The 16,825-nt window shown below is 38.8% G+C and overlaps 1 long non-coding RNA gene across 1 annotated transcript; it reads left to right on the top strand.

Moving 5' to 3' along the window:
* The first annotated feature begins 601 nt into the window (after positions 1-601).
* On the top strand, positions 602-8,445 carry LOC148122813 (uncharacterized). Its single transcript, XR_015737384.1, has 3 exons — positions 602-687; positions 8,128-8,223; positions 8,369-8,445. It is a non-coding gene; the product is annotated as an uncharacterized LOC148122813 (long non-coding RNA).
* The last annotated feature ends 8,380 nt before the right edge of the window (positions 8,446-16,825 follow it).

The following is a 16,825-nucleotide window of genomic DNA, read 5'->3' as shown; positions in this document are numbered from 1 at the left end:
ATATTCACTGAAATCCTTAGAAAGACACTATATTGTACAGCTCTTTTTCTTTAAAAAAAAATTAAAGGTAGTAGTATGTTGGTAAATTGAGGAAAAGGTCAGAGGGAAACTTCCGGATTTATTGTTTTGTTTTTCTGCCTTATTTTTCTTTGACATGTGCATTTATAGCATTTAAAAGTAGCAAAATATTTTATTATGCTAAAAGACATTAGGTCCTAGAAATTTAGAGTATTGATCCTTGGAATAGATTTAGAATATTTTTATTTAGCTCTTATTTTCTAATTCACTAAAGTAAAGGTCAGTTGTTAAGAAAACAGAAGAGATTTTAAGTTAGGACTGGGCTAAGTTCTAGTTCTGTCAGTAACCACATTACTTCAGATGAGATAATAACTTATCTTCCAGTAGCTTATTTATACTGGGTCAGGATGTTCTTAGGGAGTACTATGAGAAGTAAATGAGATATGACACATTTGTCAGCCTTGCCTTTTGACGGATTTTTAGCCTTTTCATAGAGTTCTTCAAATGTCAATTTCCTTAGACATGAATTGTATTCTGCAATAGAAATCTTATTGATTTGTTCATTTGTGTATTATGTTCACAGAATGTTTTCAGGAAAGTGAACATCTCAAGGAAAGTCTTAAGTGTTGCTTATTGCATCTCTTTGGAGCCATTGTAGCCGGTGGGCAGGTGAGAACAGTGTTGAAAGTTAATGTATAAGTTGTAGTTAACAGCACAAAAGTCTCTTCATGGATTATTTAATGCATTCTGTCTTTTATAACTTGATGCTTCAGATAACTTTCAAATTTATATTTTATTTAAAACTAAACTTCTTAAAATCTTCCATTAAAATCCTAAGTAACATTAACACTGACAATTAGTATTTCTGGATGAATAGATTAAATGAGTATTGGTATTATAAGTTCCTATTTCTCTTGACTTTTAGTTATTAGATATTATTTTAAAGTATAAAGGAAATCATCTTTATTAGAGGTATGAAGAAATAAAAGTTTAGCCAGTTTGATTTCCAAAGTCATAAATTTATTCACTCTGCTGTCTAGTTGCAATTATTAAATATATTTATACAGCTATATATGTTCCAAAAGTGTTTCTCTGGCAAACTGAATGTAATTGCCTGTTGCCAAAAGGCTAATAATTCAGAGAGAATGTTCTACATGTTTTCTTAAATGATGCATTTTAAGCAAGAGAGTCTTTGTCCTTTTGTACATATTGTGTAGTATACCCATTGTAGAGTTTAGTAAAGACACTTATCAGAATTTTTAAATGTCTAAAATACCTATCATAAAAGAAAAACTACCTTGAAATTCAGTTGTTGAAATGGTAATAAAACAAATTTGTGATGTAATAATATGTGCTTTTGTATGGTCTTGGAATTGAATTTATGACGCCATGCATGATAGAGGCAAACACTCATGCTACAGTCCAGCTCCACTATGGTTCCCCCCACCCCCACCCCAAAACAGGGTTTCTCTTTGTATAGTTTCTGCTGTCCTGGAACTTGCTCTGTAGACCCAGGCTGGCCTCAAACTCACAGAGATCCACTTGCCTCTGCCTCCCGAGTCATGGGATTAAAGGTATGCTCCACCATGGCCTGGCTCTCCAAATATGGCTTTTTATAATTCATAAAACAACAGGATACAGCAGTGAGTCAGTCACAGTGCTACCAAGCTTTAGTCAGAACAGTGCAGGAGGTTGAGACAGGATTCCTTGAGCCAAGGAATTTGGAAGAACAGCATACATAACCTAGGAAGAACTTAGTTTGATAGGCTGTAAAGGATCTTGCTATGTTGTAACAACTATAACATATGAAAGTGCACATTTTTATTGGGGGCAGAATCACAAGTATTACATTGCTGTGTTTTGTTGCTTACATTGGAATTTAAATAAAATACTGTATTTCCACTACTGAAATTTTCTCCCTATCTTTTCTATTTTTGTTTCTATTATATTATCATAGTTTTCAATTAGTAATCTTCACATCCAGTGCATATTCACTCCTGTCGCTTTTAGATTTCTGCTAGAATTTCATTCTCTAGTTTATTTATCCTGTTCCCTTTTTAGAATCCAGTGTCACTATTTAAGGCTTCCTGGTAGGTTTTGTGCACTTCTCTTGATTCTGGTGGAAGATAACAGTCTTTCTAAGATGAAAGAAGCAGTGGTTTAGATCTTGCTTTCTGATTGTTTTTCTGAGACAAGGTTTCTCTGTGTAGCCCTGACTGTCCTGGAACACGTTCTGTAGACCAGGCTGACCTTGAACTCAGTATCCTCCTGCCTCGCTTCCAGAGTGCTGTGATTAAAAGGGTGTGCCATCTTTGCTCAACCTTACTTTCTGTTTTAAGTTCGCTTCATCACTTTGTTTCATTTGCTGCTTTTCTTCTTTTGGATCATTGCCTTACAGTTTTTATCAATTTTTTTTTACTGTTGTGAATAGGAATTGACAGATATATAAACATGAAAAAAATAGGAATGGTGTTGTTGACTGAGGGGGAAGCCTACATGGGTCTCATTCATCTCTGAGTACCTAGAGACATATTCTTGTTAGTACTCAATCATGGGTTATGAACCTCAAGGATAATTCTGTAATGAACTGTTGCCATGAAAAATAAAATAGGTACCTGAGACTCGATTTATTATGTTATGTGCTACTCAGAATCTTTGTGATCAGACCATAGTCAGTTTGACTTACAGAAGTCAGAAGGTTGCTTGCTGGTTGTTGGGTCAGGACAAGTTGGTTGAGTATTTGATGGCTCTTATTAAAGGAAAAGAAAAAGTCTGATAATGGGTCTTTCCCAAAGTGTTGTACTTGAATTGTTCACTGACATATTTGTATTTTAGATCTGTAAATACACATAAGAGAGTCTGTTGTGTTTTGTTAAGTGCAAGGATGCTAGGGTTGACCTAGGTTTGAAACGAGTCTGTCTCACAGAGGTTGAACTCAAATTGTCTTTAGGTTACATACTTATAATGTGGAAGCAGTGATATTTACAGGATATATATAAGGACTAAAGGACACATGCTCTTGGTAAAACAATGAGCAAAAGTGGTCTGTGCTTGTAGAAATGAAGGAGGTTAGAATTGTATCTGATTTATTATTTGCTGTATAATAATAAAATAATCTAAGCTTAATTTAGTTTATGTTTGTCTCCTAATCAAAAACTGCAGTTGTGGAGTTGGAAATGTAGCTTAGTGATACAGCATACACTTAGCATGTGGTGGCCCTGGGTTTAGTCCCTAACACTTGAGGGAAAAGAAAGAAAATAAGAAGTTAGTAAACAGTTCAGGCTCTTCAGAGACTCTTGATTCCTTCTGAACATCAGTTTGTTAGTAGCTGCTGGTGTTTTGACCATAATGTCAGACATCTGGAGCACAAAAATGGGGTTATGACAGAGATACTGACATAAATAAATTCTTTTCAGGAGATAATGATCTCTCATTTCTTCATCCTCCCTTCTCCCTTCCCTCTCCCTTCTCTTCTTAGACACATCTCACTATGTAGCCCTGGCTGGTTTGGAACTCACTTTGTACTCATCAGATCTGCATGCCTCTGCCTCTCAGGTGCTGGAACTAGAGATGTGCAACACTGCATCTGCTCAGTCCCGTGTCTCATTTACCAAACTTGGGCATTGTCATGTAAAAGGGCCAAATGTGTCCAGATGATAAAATTCATTTCCTGGACCTTCTTATCAGCAGGGGAAATAGGCAGTATGATCTGTATTGTTGGTAGCCATGTATCCAGGAAAACATCATGGGTTCTAATAGTAAAGATTTTTTAGGGGAGATCAAATATTGGTTAATGCCATCAGTACTTTCTTCCATAATATTATCTATTGTTAATATTATTATTGGTAATAGTAAGACTAAGTGACCTATGGACTGTTATTGCATAATTATGTTCATTACATATTGTTTTTTTCCTGCATTATTGGACAGTGAGCCTAGGACTTCACATGTGTCAGACATTGCTATAGCACTGAACTGTATACACTTCTCCTTTCTTTTACAATTAAATTTTGGGACAGGGTCTCACTAAATTGTCTATGTTAGTCTAAAACTTACTTTGTAGCCCAAGCAAGGTTTGAACTTATTGGTTCTCTTGCCTTAACTTCCCCAAGTAGCAGGGATTATAGACCTGTGATATAGCAACTACTTAACGTAAGGAGTTTCAGAAATATTTGTAAAATTAGTCATAAATGTGTCAGTTATTTTACAAACCTAAGTCATTTGGAGTGGACTTAGTTCTATAACATAAAATCTAGTAACACTGATGTTTTAAATTTAGTTAAGAAATTTAAATGTATGCAATGTATTGGTGGAAGTTTCTGTCTGCCTGGTTCTGAAATCACACAGAAACTATATTATTTAAATCATTGCTTGGCTAATGTTTTAAGTGCATTGCTAGCTAGCTCTTCTGCCTTTGGCTAACCCATTTCTCTGTTAATCACCACGTGACTCTGGCTTACTGACAAGGTTCTATCACATCTGTCTCTGGCAGTGGCTACATGGCATCTTGCAACTCTGCCTTTCTCCCAGCAGGTTAGTTTTCCGTGCCTACCTCTGTTCTGCCCTATCACAGGCAAAAGCAACATGTAGAAGGACTTCCCACACTGTAACATGAGGGGGCCTGCTTGTTAGGGTATCTGTCCCGCCCAGTACCCCACAGCCGGCAAGCCCCAAAGAAAATCACACAGAGATCTCCATAAGTTATAAAACTGATTGACCCATTAGCTCAGGCTTCTTATTAGCTCTTGTAACTTATATTAGCCCATTAATCTTATCTATGTTAGCCACATGGCTCAGTACCTTTTCCAGCGGGGCACGTTACATCTTGCTTCTTGGTGGTCTGGGCAGGAATGGGAGGAATGGGCTTCCTTCTTCTGAGAATTCTCTTATTCTCTTTGCTCCACCTCTACTTCCTGTCTGGTTTTCCTGCCTATACTTCCTGCCTGGCCAATCAGCATTTATTTAAAGCATGATTGATAGAATACAGACAATAATCCTGTACCACCACATCATTTCCCCTTTTCTATTTAAATAAAAAGGAAGGTTTTAAATTTAACATAGTAAAATTACTTAAAACAAAACAGGTATCAAGCAAGAATTATAGCTACAATACTTACATCTACTTTATCATAACTAAGGAAAACTATATCTGTTCTTCAACTCCATCGGAGACTCCAGAAGGATATAATATTACTAAGTTAACAGGAAGTGCATTGTAAGCTACTTTCAAATCTCTAGAAATGACAAAGACATCTCTCTGTGTGGACAGTCACCCACAGATCTTCTGTATCATTTGAGCATCCATCTTCAGCCCATACTACTGGCCTATAGTATCCAGCAGACTGGATTTCCATGAAGCAGGAAATTTCAAAGACAGTTCTGCCTATATTGTCTGTTTGTCAGTCACTTTTTTATGTGTCCTGCAGAATGTTTGGCAGACTCTTTCATGAAGCAGGGATCCTGAAGGACTGTCTCACCTTCTTTAGGCAGTTATAGCAGTCATTTTTCTGAGTATCTTGCAAGTCCATTCAAACAGTTAAGGAAAGAACAATTTATTGCCCAAATGGCTAACGAGCTCCACGAGGAGCCTCTTTGATGCCCATCATCTTCTTGAAGTAGCTTGGTGCTTCCAAGAGCAGATGTATTTCACTGCCATGAAAAATCCTAAGTTCTTAAAACATTTTAAATGTCATATTCTGTAGGACTTTGAAAGGTTTGAAGAATGACTATCTATCCGAAATGTATCTCTGTACATCTAGAAAATCTAACTAACATAACTACAAGCTTGACTATTACAGATGCTTATTTTTTAACCTATATTTTTAAATTATATGTTACATTTTTAATGAGCTGCACAAACATGAGACCTTTATCAAAATCAGAAATATATAGTATACAGTATAACAACATTGACCTTAAATTTATATCAATAAACCAAGTTCCATACCAATGAAAATCTCTATAGCATATCCTCCTTTAAATGTAAACAAATATTTATAAACAATATTTAGGAATTTGGGCATAGTTCTCTCCAAACTGCTTCCTGCTTTTTGTTGGGCAAAGTATTTTGGGGGGTATTAATGGCATCCTTTCAGGGAGGTCTTGGTCCATCAGACCACATTAGTCTAGAAGAAATCCATAGGTTCTCATCCTCTGTGGAAGCAAGTAGAACCTCTTTTCCAAAGCATTATATCCTTAGATCCATATTTTGAAATCAAGATACCTTTAAAGTATGTATGTTGGTTTATCTTAGCAGCCTGTACAATGAAATGTCACTCTGTACTTAGCTCCTTCACAGTCAAAAAATTTAAAGAAAACACAATAGTATACATAATCCAGATTTTTGTGTATATTTCATCATTATGTGGCTTATTTTTCTTACTCTATTTTTTCTACGAGTTTACTTTGTCTCTTTTTTTTAAAGTAATTTTATTAAATTATAAAAAGTTTCCATTTACGCCCCTCCTCCCAACGCCCTCCCACTCCCCCCTCCCTCTCCTCCTCCCTCTTTGTCCCCAAGGGCAGTCAGGGTCTCCTGCCCTGTGGGAAGTCCAAGTTCCTCCCCCCTCCCTCCAGGTCCAGGAAGGTGAGCATCCAAACAGACTGGATCCCAAAACTCCAGTATATCCAGAGGAAACCAGTCCCAGTGTCATTGTCAATGGCTTCATTTTATTTTTTAAAACGATTTACTTTCTTTTATAACTGTCTATATTCTTTTTCTTCTCTGTCCCAAACCTATGTACATTTTTCTAGCACTGTGACCCATTTACAGGTCTTTTTTATTATCTGAATCTGTCTTTATTGCATATCTGTAATTATTTTCTGACCAGAAGCCCCTTCCCCCCCTTTTTTAAATGCTAAGTGGGCATAGCTAGAGCCAATGCTTAACCTTTTGATTCAACCCAGTCCAACGTGGTGGAGGTCCATTCACTGCCTCTGAGACTGCCGGGTGGGAGCCACACTCACCACTTCAACTCTGGTAGCCTGTTGGCCCATGCTTCCACCAAGTAACTTACAGCACACTAGCAGCCCACAAACCCCATTCAAGTGCTCAGCCTCCTAAAAGAGCCAGAGTTCATGCTGGCAGCATGAACAAACCAGGAAGCTGCCATTTCAAAACCACACTTTTTTTTTCTGCTACCACTGAATCAGGAAGACCTCTTTTAAAGAAGCTGCGTAGAATTTCTTCCCAAACTTTCTTGTGTTTTAAGTAGATTTAGTTGGCCACGTTGGCCTCAATTTGTTGGTGGAGACCATTTGTTTGTTCCCAACTGCCCAGACAATGAAATAATCACTTAGAAGCTATATTATTTAAATCACTGCTTCTCCAATCACTTAAGCGTATTGATAGCTAGCTTTTATATCTTTGGTTAACCCGTTTCTATTATTTTATATTTTACTATGAGGCTTTTGGCCTACCTGTAAGGTTCTGGCTGATGTCTTGCATCTTTCTCCTCTGGCAGCTCCATGGTATCTCCCTGACTCCGCCTACTCTCTCTATATACCTCTTTCAATTTGGCTTTACTCTATTAAGCCATTGACCAAAAGCAGCTTCTTTATTAGCCAATAAAAGCAACACAGAAGGACTTCTCACATCAGCAATGGGCTAAGACCCTTAGTGTGTCCTATTTTACTTTCTGTACACTGCCTACAATTTAATTTTGGGTTGTATCTTTTTTTCTGTACACTGCCTACAATTTAATTTTGGGTTGTATCTTTTTTTTCTGTACACTGCCTACAATTTAATTTGGGGTTGTATCTAAGCATTGTGTCTGCTCTCCAGGATGGAAAAGGAAAGAAAGAAACCCCTTTCCGTTTATAAAGAAATAGCTCTTTTATAGTCTTTGTCTTCTGTTTTTTTGAGCAAAACCTTATCTTACATGGTGTCTTTTAGCTGCAAAGAAGGTGAAGTTGAACTTCAGATTAGTAGTGAACAAAATAAGGCTTAGATACAAGTAACATTTACAGTGTTTATCAAATATATCTGTTAATAATTTTGTTAATTTATTTAAAAGAAAAAGTTACCCATAGGCTTACTAATTCTTTGTTATTGCAAATATATAAAACCTTTAGATTTCATTTCATCTTTTACTGTTTTTAATGTTTCAGAGGAATGCTTTGCAAGCTATTTCTCCAGCCACCATGGAAGTTCTCAAGCGGGTTTTGTCTGATTGTGATTCATGGGAGGAAGGAGATCCTGAAGAAGTGAGTACTAACTCTGAAATGCCTGACACAAGTGGTACATATCCTTCTTACTAGCAGTTCTGACCAGCGTCAGGTGGAAACCAGTACCGTACTGGAGAACTATTTTAAATTGCTCAATTCAGATCATTCATCTTTACCCAAACAGAGGAAGTCCATGCGGTGGGAAAGCCAGTTCATAGCTCTGCAGATTAAGATACTCAGTAAGTATTCAATAAAGATTTCCCTCAGTTCATTTTTGCTTTTTTATTCTCAGTTTCTTTTGAGATGCAGTCTGCTGTATTAAAAATATTGACTGTTTAGTTTAAGTAATGTGTATTTATATTTTTGACTTCCAAATGATTAGTATGGAATTGATTTATTTATATTTTTATTTTATCATTTTTTACATTTTTACTGTCTATTCTATTTAGGAAGTATAATCCAATAAAGTGTGTCTGTTAAAAAGAAAGTTATGACTAAAATTGCCAGGAAGAAGAATTTTTTGAAGATATTATTTATATCCTTTTACTTATGATAAAAATTAACTAAATAAATGCCTCTCTAACATTTCTATTCTCTAGAACAGAAAATCTAGTTGTCACAGAGAACCCCTGTGTCCTTGTTTTTTTCTTCTCTTTGTGTTGGTTGTTTTGTGTCTCTGTGCAACTATATCTGGTCTCTGTACTTTACAAACTCCCTAATCAGTTTATATGATGGTTTTTCTTCAAAATGAAGGTCATTTATTTTTTGTTTTGGTTACAGTGTATTAGTATAGTATATTCTTTGCATCAATTGTTTCAGTCAATAGGTGAATCTATCTATCTATCTATCTATCTATCTATCTATCTTTCTCACTATCTATCTATTTTTGATACAGGATCCTAGACTAGCCTCAAACTTCAGATCTTCCTCCCTCACCCAAATGTTGAGGTGGCATTGTAACACCATTCCAGATCCTTAATAGTTTTGTATTACTTCATAGTTTAATATTTATTTTTACAATAAATTTGTAAAAGTAAAACGTATGGAGTATTGTGGTATATACTGTTAGTTCCAGCCACTTCAGAGACTGGAGGATTGATTTCACTAAAACCTGAGACCATCTTGGGCAGCATAAGGGTAATAAACAAAAAGTTGGGCATGGTAGCTTAGAACCTGTATCTTAGCTTAGGAGACTGAGACAGGAAGACTGTCATGAGTTGCTAGACCATTCCTCAAAAATAAACAAACCGATAGGGCTGAAGAGTTGACATTAGAGAACTGGATTTGATTGCTAGCACCCACAAAGTTGGCTGGAAACCATCTGCAATTCTGGAGATCCAATATTCTCTGGTGTTTGTGGGCATAGGCATGTATTTAGGGTAGACACACACAGATAGGCGAAAACTCACATATTAAAAATAAAACAGACAAAAAACCAAACGAAACAACCCAAACAGACAGACAAATGTTGAATCTAGTAGCACAAAACTACACCATGACCGGGTAGGATTTATTCTAGGAATTCATAGATGTAGTTTATTTTTCCGACAGCACTTTGGGTTGAATTCAGCACTTCACTCATGCACTAGGAAAGTACTTAATCATGGAGATCATGATTATGTTAGGAAAGTAATCATATGAATTATTTAAGAAAACAGTTTCAATCAAGGTCCTAGATGTCTGAAAGTCACTAGATAAATTTTAACAACCAATAATACAGTAAGAAAAAAAATGGGTTCTTTTCAAACTTGTAAAATGTGAGTCATCACAGTAGCTGTTATTACTGGGAAAATGCACAACATCTACCAGTCACCCCGCAACAAGGGCACATATAAAGGCCTGACTAGCTCCTTGCGGAGAAAGGTCATTTATCTCTGCCATGATGGTGGTTCCTCTATCCTGTTGTTTTCCAAGTACAGAGTCCAAGGCATTCTAGCAGCAGTTGTAATGGGCAGGTCAAAGTACCCTCGCTCTATCTCTAGATGAGATAAGCCCACTCTGGAAACAGAATTGTGGTTGGAGGTTTCTCTGTCCTGTTTCTAAATAACCACTTGGAGAAGTCATATCAATTGCAAACTATTTGGCCTGTTGCTCAGGCTTATTACTAACTAGTTCCACCTCTCAAATTTCTATTTATCTATGCATTGCCATATAGCTCGTGGCTTTACCTGTGGTCTAGGACATCTTGCTGCTTTGGCAGCTCGGTGGCATCTCCCACACCCCATCCTTCTTCCTTCTATTTTCAGTTTGGCTTTCCTGTGTAGCATTATTCGGTCTTACTATAGGACAAAGCAGCTTCTTTATTAATCAATGGGAATAAAACATACTCACAGCATACAGGAACATTGTCTCATAGCACATGACCTCTCAGTAAATTTGGGGGAAGAAAGCACCAAATTCTTAATTGCTGAAATCTATGCCAAACCAAGACTGGCTCTTGGTTCTACTCTTGGATTCCACTGACAGGCATCCTTTCACCGGGATACAGTGCCATAGAAAAATCTCTGATTTCACAAATGGATGCATACTACAGGATAGTGTTCTGTCCTTTCAGAGTTCTTGGGGCTGGCATTTTGGTTGCACCTTTAGAATCTGTTTCAGCATTCTAGAAGGCCAGTTCAGCCAGTAGATGTCATTGTCATGGGTTCATTTCTATTTCTTTAGCTGTGCATGTGGAACTCTGTTCTTGTAGATCAAACAGTCCTTAAGCCCAGATAATTAGAGCTGACACTTTACTGCCACGGAAGGCCACATCCATCTGAGTGTCTCCCTGCCATGCTCCTTTACTCTTTACTTTTGACAAGGTCTCATGATCCACTTCTCTCAATTGCTCAAAGGACAGATTACAGGTATGTACTACCGTCCACCTTCTTTCTTTCCTAACTAAGTTTTGCATTTCAGCAGTTGGTGATAATTTTTCTTGCCTACCAAACAAGAGGAGTTGAGTTTGGTCTTCACAGCACATAATCCAGACAAGGAGACAAATTTTAATATCATGTTTTGGAAATAGAAAGCAGAGGGTCAGAAGTTCAAGGTCACCTTCAACTACACATGGGAGTTTGAGACCAGCCTGGGCTAGAGACTTTGCCTCAAAAATTACTTTTGTAATTAATAAATATTTTATTAATAAATTTTAATTTTTCTGGCTTTTTTGAGACTCAGGCTTAAAAGGACAGCTTGGTCTTTACCTTGCTATATTGCTCAACTTGGTCTGACCTAAAAATCCTTGCTTCTTGGCATTCTGAATGTGGGTGCAGGAGGTAAAATGTGATGGCCATCATGTCTGTACACACTAGACGGAATGAACACACTGGATAGTCTGTACAAACTGGACAGTCTGTATACACTGGACAGAATGTACACACAGTACAGTCTCTACTCACTGGACACAATGTACACACTGGACAGTCTGTACACACTGGACAGAATGTACACACTAGACAGTCTATACACACTGGATAGAATGTAAACACTGGAAAGACTGTACACACACTGGAAAGAATGTACACACTGGACAGGCTGTACACACTAGACAGTATGTACATATTGGACACACTTTACAAACACTGGACAGAATACACACACAGGACAGAATGTACACACTGGTCAGAATGTACACAGAGTACAGTCTGTACACACTGGAAAGAATGTACACACTGGACAGTCTGTACACACTGGCCAGGATGTACACACTGGGCCAAATGTACACACTGGACAGTCTATACACGCGAGAGAGACTGTACACAATGGACAGGCTGTACACACTGAACAGAATGTACACACTGGAGAAAATGTAAACAATGGCCAGTTTGTACACACACAGGAGAGAGTGTACACACTGGACAGAATGTACAGAAGGTACAGTCTGTACACACTGGACAGAATGTATACACTGGACAGTCACTACAAATTGGACACAATATACACACTGGAAAGAATATTCACATGGGACAGAATGTACAAACTGGACAATCTGGACACACTGGACAGTTCACAGTGGACACTCTGTAAACACTAGACAGTCGGTACACACTGGACAGAATGTACACACTGGACTGAATGTACACACTGGACAGTCTGAACACACACTGCACAGAATGTACACACAGGACAGAATGTACACAGTGTACATTCTGTACACACACTGCACAGAATGTACAAACAGGACAGTCTGTACACACTGGACAGTCTGTACTCACTGGACACAATGTACAAAGTGGACAGAATGTACACAGTGGACAGCCTGTACACACTGAACAGTCTGTAAACACTGGACATAATGTACATACTGGACAGAATGTACACACTGGACAGAATGTAGACAGGACAGAATGTACACACTCGACATTCTGTACACACACTGGAGAAAATGTACACAGTGGACGGATATACACAATGGACAGTCTGTACACACTGGAATGTTCACACTGGACACTCTGTACACACTAGAGAGTATGAGCATATTTGACAGATTGTACACACTGGACACAAAATACACACTGGACAGAATGTACACACTGGAGAGTCTGTACACACACTGAAAAGAATGTACACACTGGACAGAATGTAAACTCTGGAAATTTTGTACACACTGGACACAATGTACACATTGGACAGAATGTACCCAATGGACAGAATGTAAACACTGAACAGTCTATACACATTGGACACTCTGAACACACTGAACAGCCCATACACACTGGACAGAATGTACACACTGGACAGTCAGTACACAATGGACACAATGTACAAAATGGATAGAAAGTACACACTGGACAGTCTGTACATACTGGACAGCATGTAAGCACTGAACAGTCTGTACACACTGGATAATCTGTACACACTGGACAGTCTGTACACACTGGATAATCTGTACACACTGGACAGTCTGTACACTCCGGACAGAATATACACACTGGACAGAATGTACACACTGGACAGTCCATAAACAATGGACAGTCGGTAAAAACTGGAGAGAATGTACACACTGGACAGAATGTACACACTGGACAGTCCACACTGGCCACTCTGTAAACACTTCAGAGTCTGTGTACACTGGACAGAATGTACACACTGGGCCAAATGTACACACTGGACAGTCTATACACACGAGAGGGACTGTACACAATGGACAGTCTGTACACACTGAACAGAATGTACATACTGGAGAAAATGTAAACAATGACCAGTTTGTACACACACTGGAGAGAGTGTACACATTGGACAGAATGTGCAGAAGGTACAGTCTGTACACACTGGACAGAATGTAAACACTGGACAGTCACTACAAACTGGACACAATATACACACTGGAAAGAATATACACATTGGACAGAATGTACACACTGGACAGTCTGTCCACACTGGACAGTCCACAGTGGACACTCTGTACACACTGGACAGTCGGTACACACTGGACAGAATGTACATACTGGACTTAATGTACACACTGGACTGAATGTACACACTGGACAGTCTGTACACACACTGCACAGAATGTACACACAGGACGGAATGTACACAGTGAACAGTCTGTACACACACTGCACAGAATGTACACACAGGACAGTCTGTACACACTGGACACAATGTAAAAAGTGGACAGAATGTACATACTGGACAGAATGTACACATTGGACAACCTGTACACACTGGATAGTCTGTACACACTGGACAGTCTGTAAACACTGGACATAATGTACATACCTGACAGAATGTACATACTGAACAGAATGAAGACAGGACAGAATGTACACACTGGACATTCTGTACACACACTGGAGAGAATTACACAGTGGACAGATATGCACAATGGACAGTCTGTACACACTGGAAAGTTCACACTGGACACTCTGTACACACTGGAGAGTATGAGCACATTTGACAGATTGTACACACTGGACATAATGTATACACTGGACAGTTTGTGCACACTGGACAGAATGTACACATTGGAGAGTCTGTACAAACACTGGACACAATATACACACTGGACATTATGTACACACTGCAGAGTCTGTACACACACTGGAAAGAATGTACACACCGAACAATATGTACACACTAGTCAAAATGTATACACTGGGGAGTCTGTACACACTGGACAGTCTGTACACACACTGGACAGAATGTACACATTGGACAGTCTGTACACACTAGATATTCTGTAATCACTGGAAACAATGTACACACTGGACACAATGTACACACTGGACAGAAAGTACACACTGGACAGAATGAAAACTCTGGACATTTTGTATACACTGGACACAATGTACACATTGGACAGAATGTACCCAACGGACAGAATGTAAACACTGGACAGTCTGTACACACTGGAAACTCTGAACACACTGAACAGCCCATACACACTGGACAGAATGTACACACTGTACAGTCTGTACACAATGGACCCAATGTACAAAATGGATAGAATGTACACACTGGACAGTCTGTACAAACTGGACAGCATGTAAACACTGAACAGTCTGTACACACTGGACAGTCTGTACACTCTGGACAGAATAGACACAATGGACAGTCTGTACACACTGGACAGTCTGTACATACTGGAGAGTCTATATACACTGAACAATCTGTACACACTGGACAAAATGTACACACTGGACAGAATGTATACACTTGACATTCACTACAAACTGGACACAATATACACACTGGAAAGATTATACACATTGGACAGAATGTACACACTGGACAGTCTGTACACACTGGACAGTCCACAGTGGACACTCTGTACACACTGAACAGTCGGTACACACTGGACAGAATGTACACACTGGACTGAATGTACAAACTGGCCAGTCTGTACACACACTGCATAGAATTTACACACAGGACGGAATGTACACAGTGAACAGTCTGTACACACACTGTACAGAATGTACACACAGAACAGTCTGTACACATACTACAGTCTGTACTCACTGGACACAATGTACAAAGTGGACAGAATGTACATACTGGACAGAATATACACACTGTACAGCCTGTACACACTGGACAGTATGTACACACTGGACAGTCTGTAAAAACTAGACATAATGTACATACCGGACAGAATGTACACACTGGACAGAATGTAGACAGGCCAGAATGTACACACTCGACATTCTGTACACACACTGGAAAGAATGTACACAGTGGAGAGATATGCACAATGGAAAGTCTGTACACACTGGAAAGTTCACACTGGACACTCTGTACAGACTGGAAAGTATGAGCACATTTGACAGATTGTACACACTGGACAGAATGTACACACTGTACAATTTGTGCACACTGGACAGAATGTACACACTGGACAGAATGTACACACTGGAGAGTCTCTACACACACTGGACACAATATACACACTGGACATTATGTACACACTGGAGAGTCTGTACACACACTGGACAGAATGTACACACTGGACAGAAAGTACACACTGGACAGTCCGTAACCACACTGGACAGAATGTACACATTGGACAGTATATACACACTGGACAGTTAGTAATCACTGGACACAATGTACACACTGAACAGAATGTAAACTCTGGACATTATGTACACACTGGAAACAATGTACACATTGGACAGAATGTACCAAATGGACAGAATGTAAACACTGGACAGTCTGTACACAATGGACACTCTGAACACACTGAACAACCCATACACACTGGAAGAATGTACACACTGTACAGTCTGTACACACTGGACACAATGTACAAAATGGATAGAATGTACACACTGGACAGTCTGTACATACTGGACAGCTTGTAAGCACTGAACAGTTGGTACACTCCGGACAGAATAGACACAATGAACAGTCTGTACACACTGGACAGTCTGTACTCACTGGAGAGTCTATATACACTGAACAATCTGTACACACTGGACAGAATGTACACACTGGACAGAATATACACACTGTACAGCCTGTACACACTGGACAGTATGTACACACTGGACAGTCTGTAAAAACTACACATAATGTACATACCGGACAGAATGTACACACTGGACAGAATGTAGACAGGCCAGAATGTACACACTCGACATTCTGTACACACACTGGAGAGAATGTACACAATGGACAGATATGCACAATGGACATTCTGTACACACTGGAGAGTTCACACTGGACACTCTGTACACACTGGAGAGTATGAGCACATTTGACAGATTGTACACACTGGACAGAATGTACATACTATACAGTCTGTACACACTGGACACAATGTACAAAATGGATAGAATGTACACACTGGACAGTCTTTACATACTGGACAGTTTGTAAGCACTGAACTGTCTGTACACACTGGACAGTCTGTAAACACTGGAAAGTCTGTACACATTGGACAGTCTGTACTCACTGGATAGTGTACACATTGGACAGTCTGTACATACTGGACAGAATGTACATAATTTACAATGTGTACACACTGGACAGTCTGTACACACTGGACAGTCTGTACACACTGGACGAAAGAGACACAGTGAATTGACTGTACAGAAATGTACACACTGGACAGTCTGTAAACATGGGACAGAATATACACACTGGAAAATCTGTACGTACTGGAGATTATGTAAACACTGGACAGTTTTTACACACTGGACAGTCGTCTATT

This window comes from Myodes glareolus, chromosome 3, assembly GCF_982192425.1.
Source record: "Myodes glareolus chromosome 3, mMyoGla1.1, whole genome shotgun sequence".
Lineage (NCBI taxonomy): Eukaryota > Metazoa > Chordata > Mammalia > Rodentia > Cricetidae > Myodes > Myodes glareolus.
Note: the sequence above shows the minus strand (reverse complement) of the source record. Positions and strands in the feature narration are given on the sequence as shown.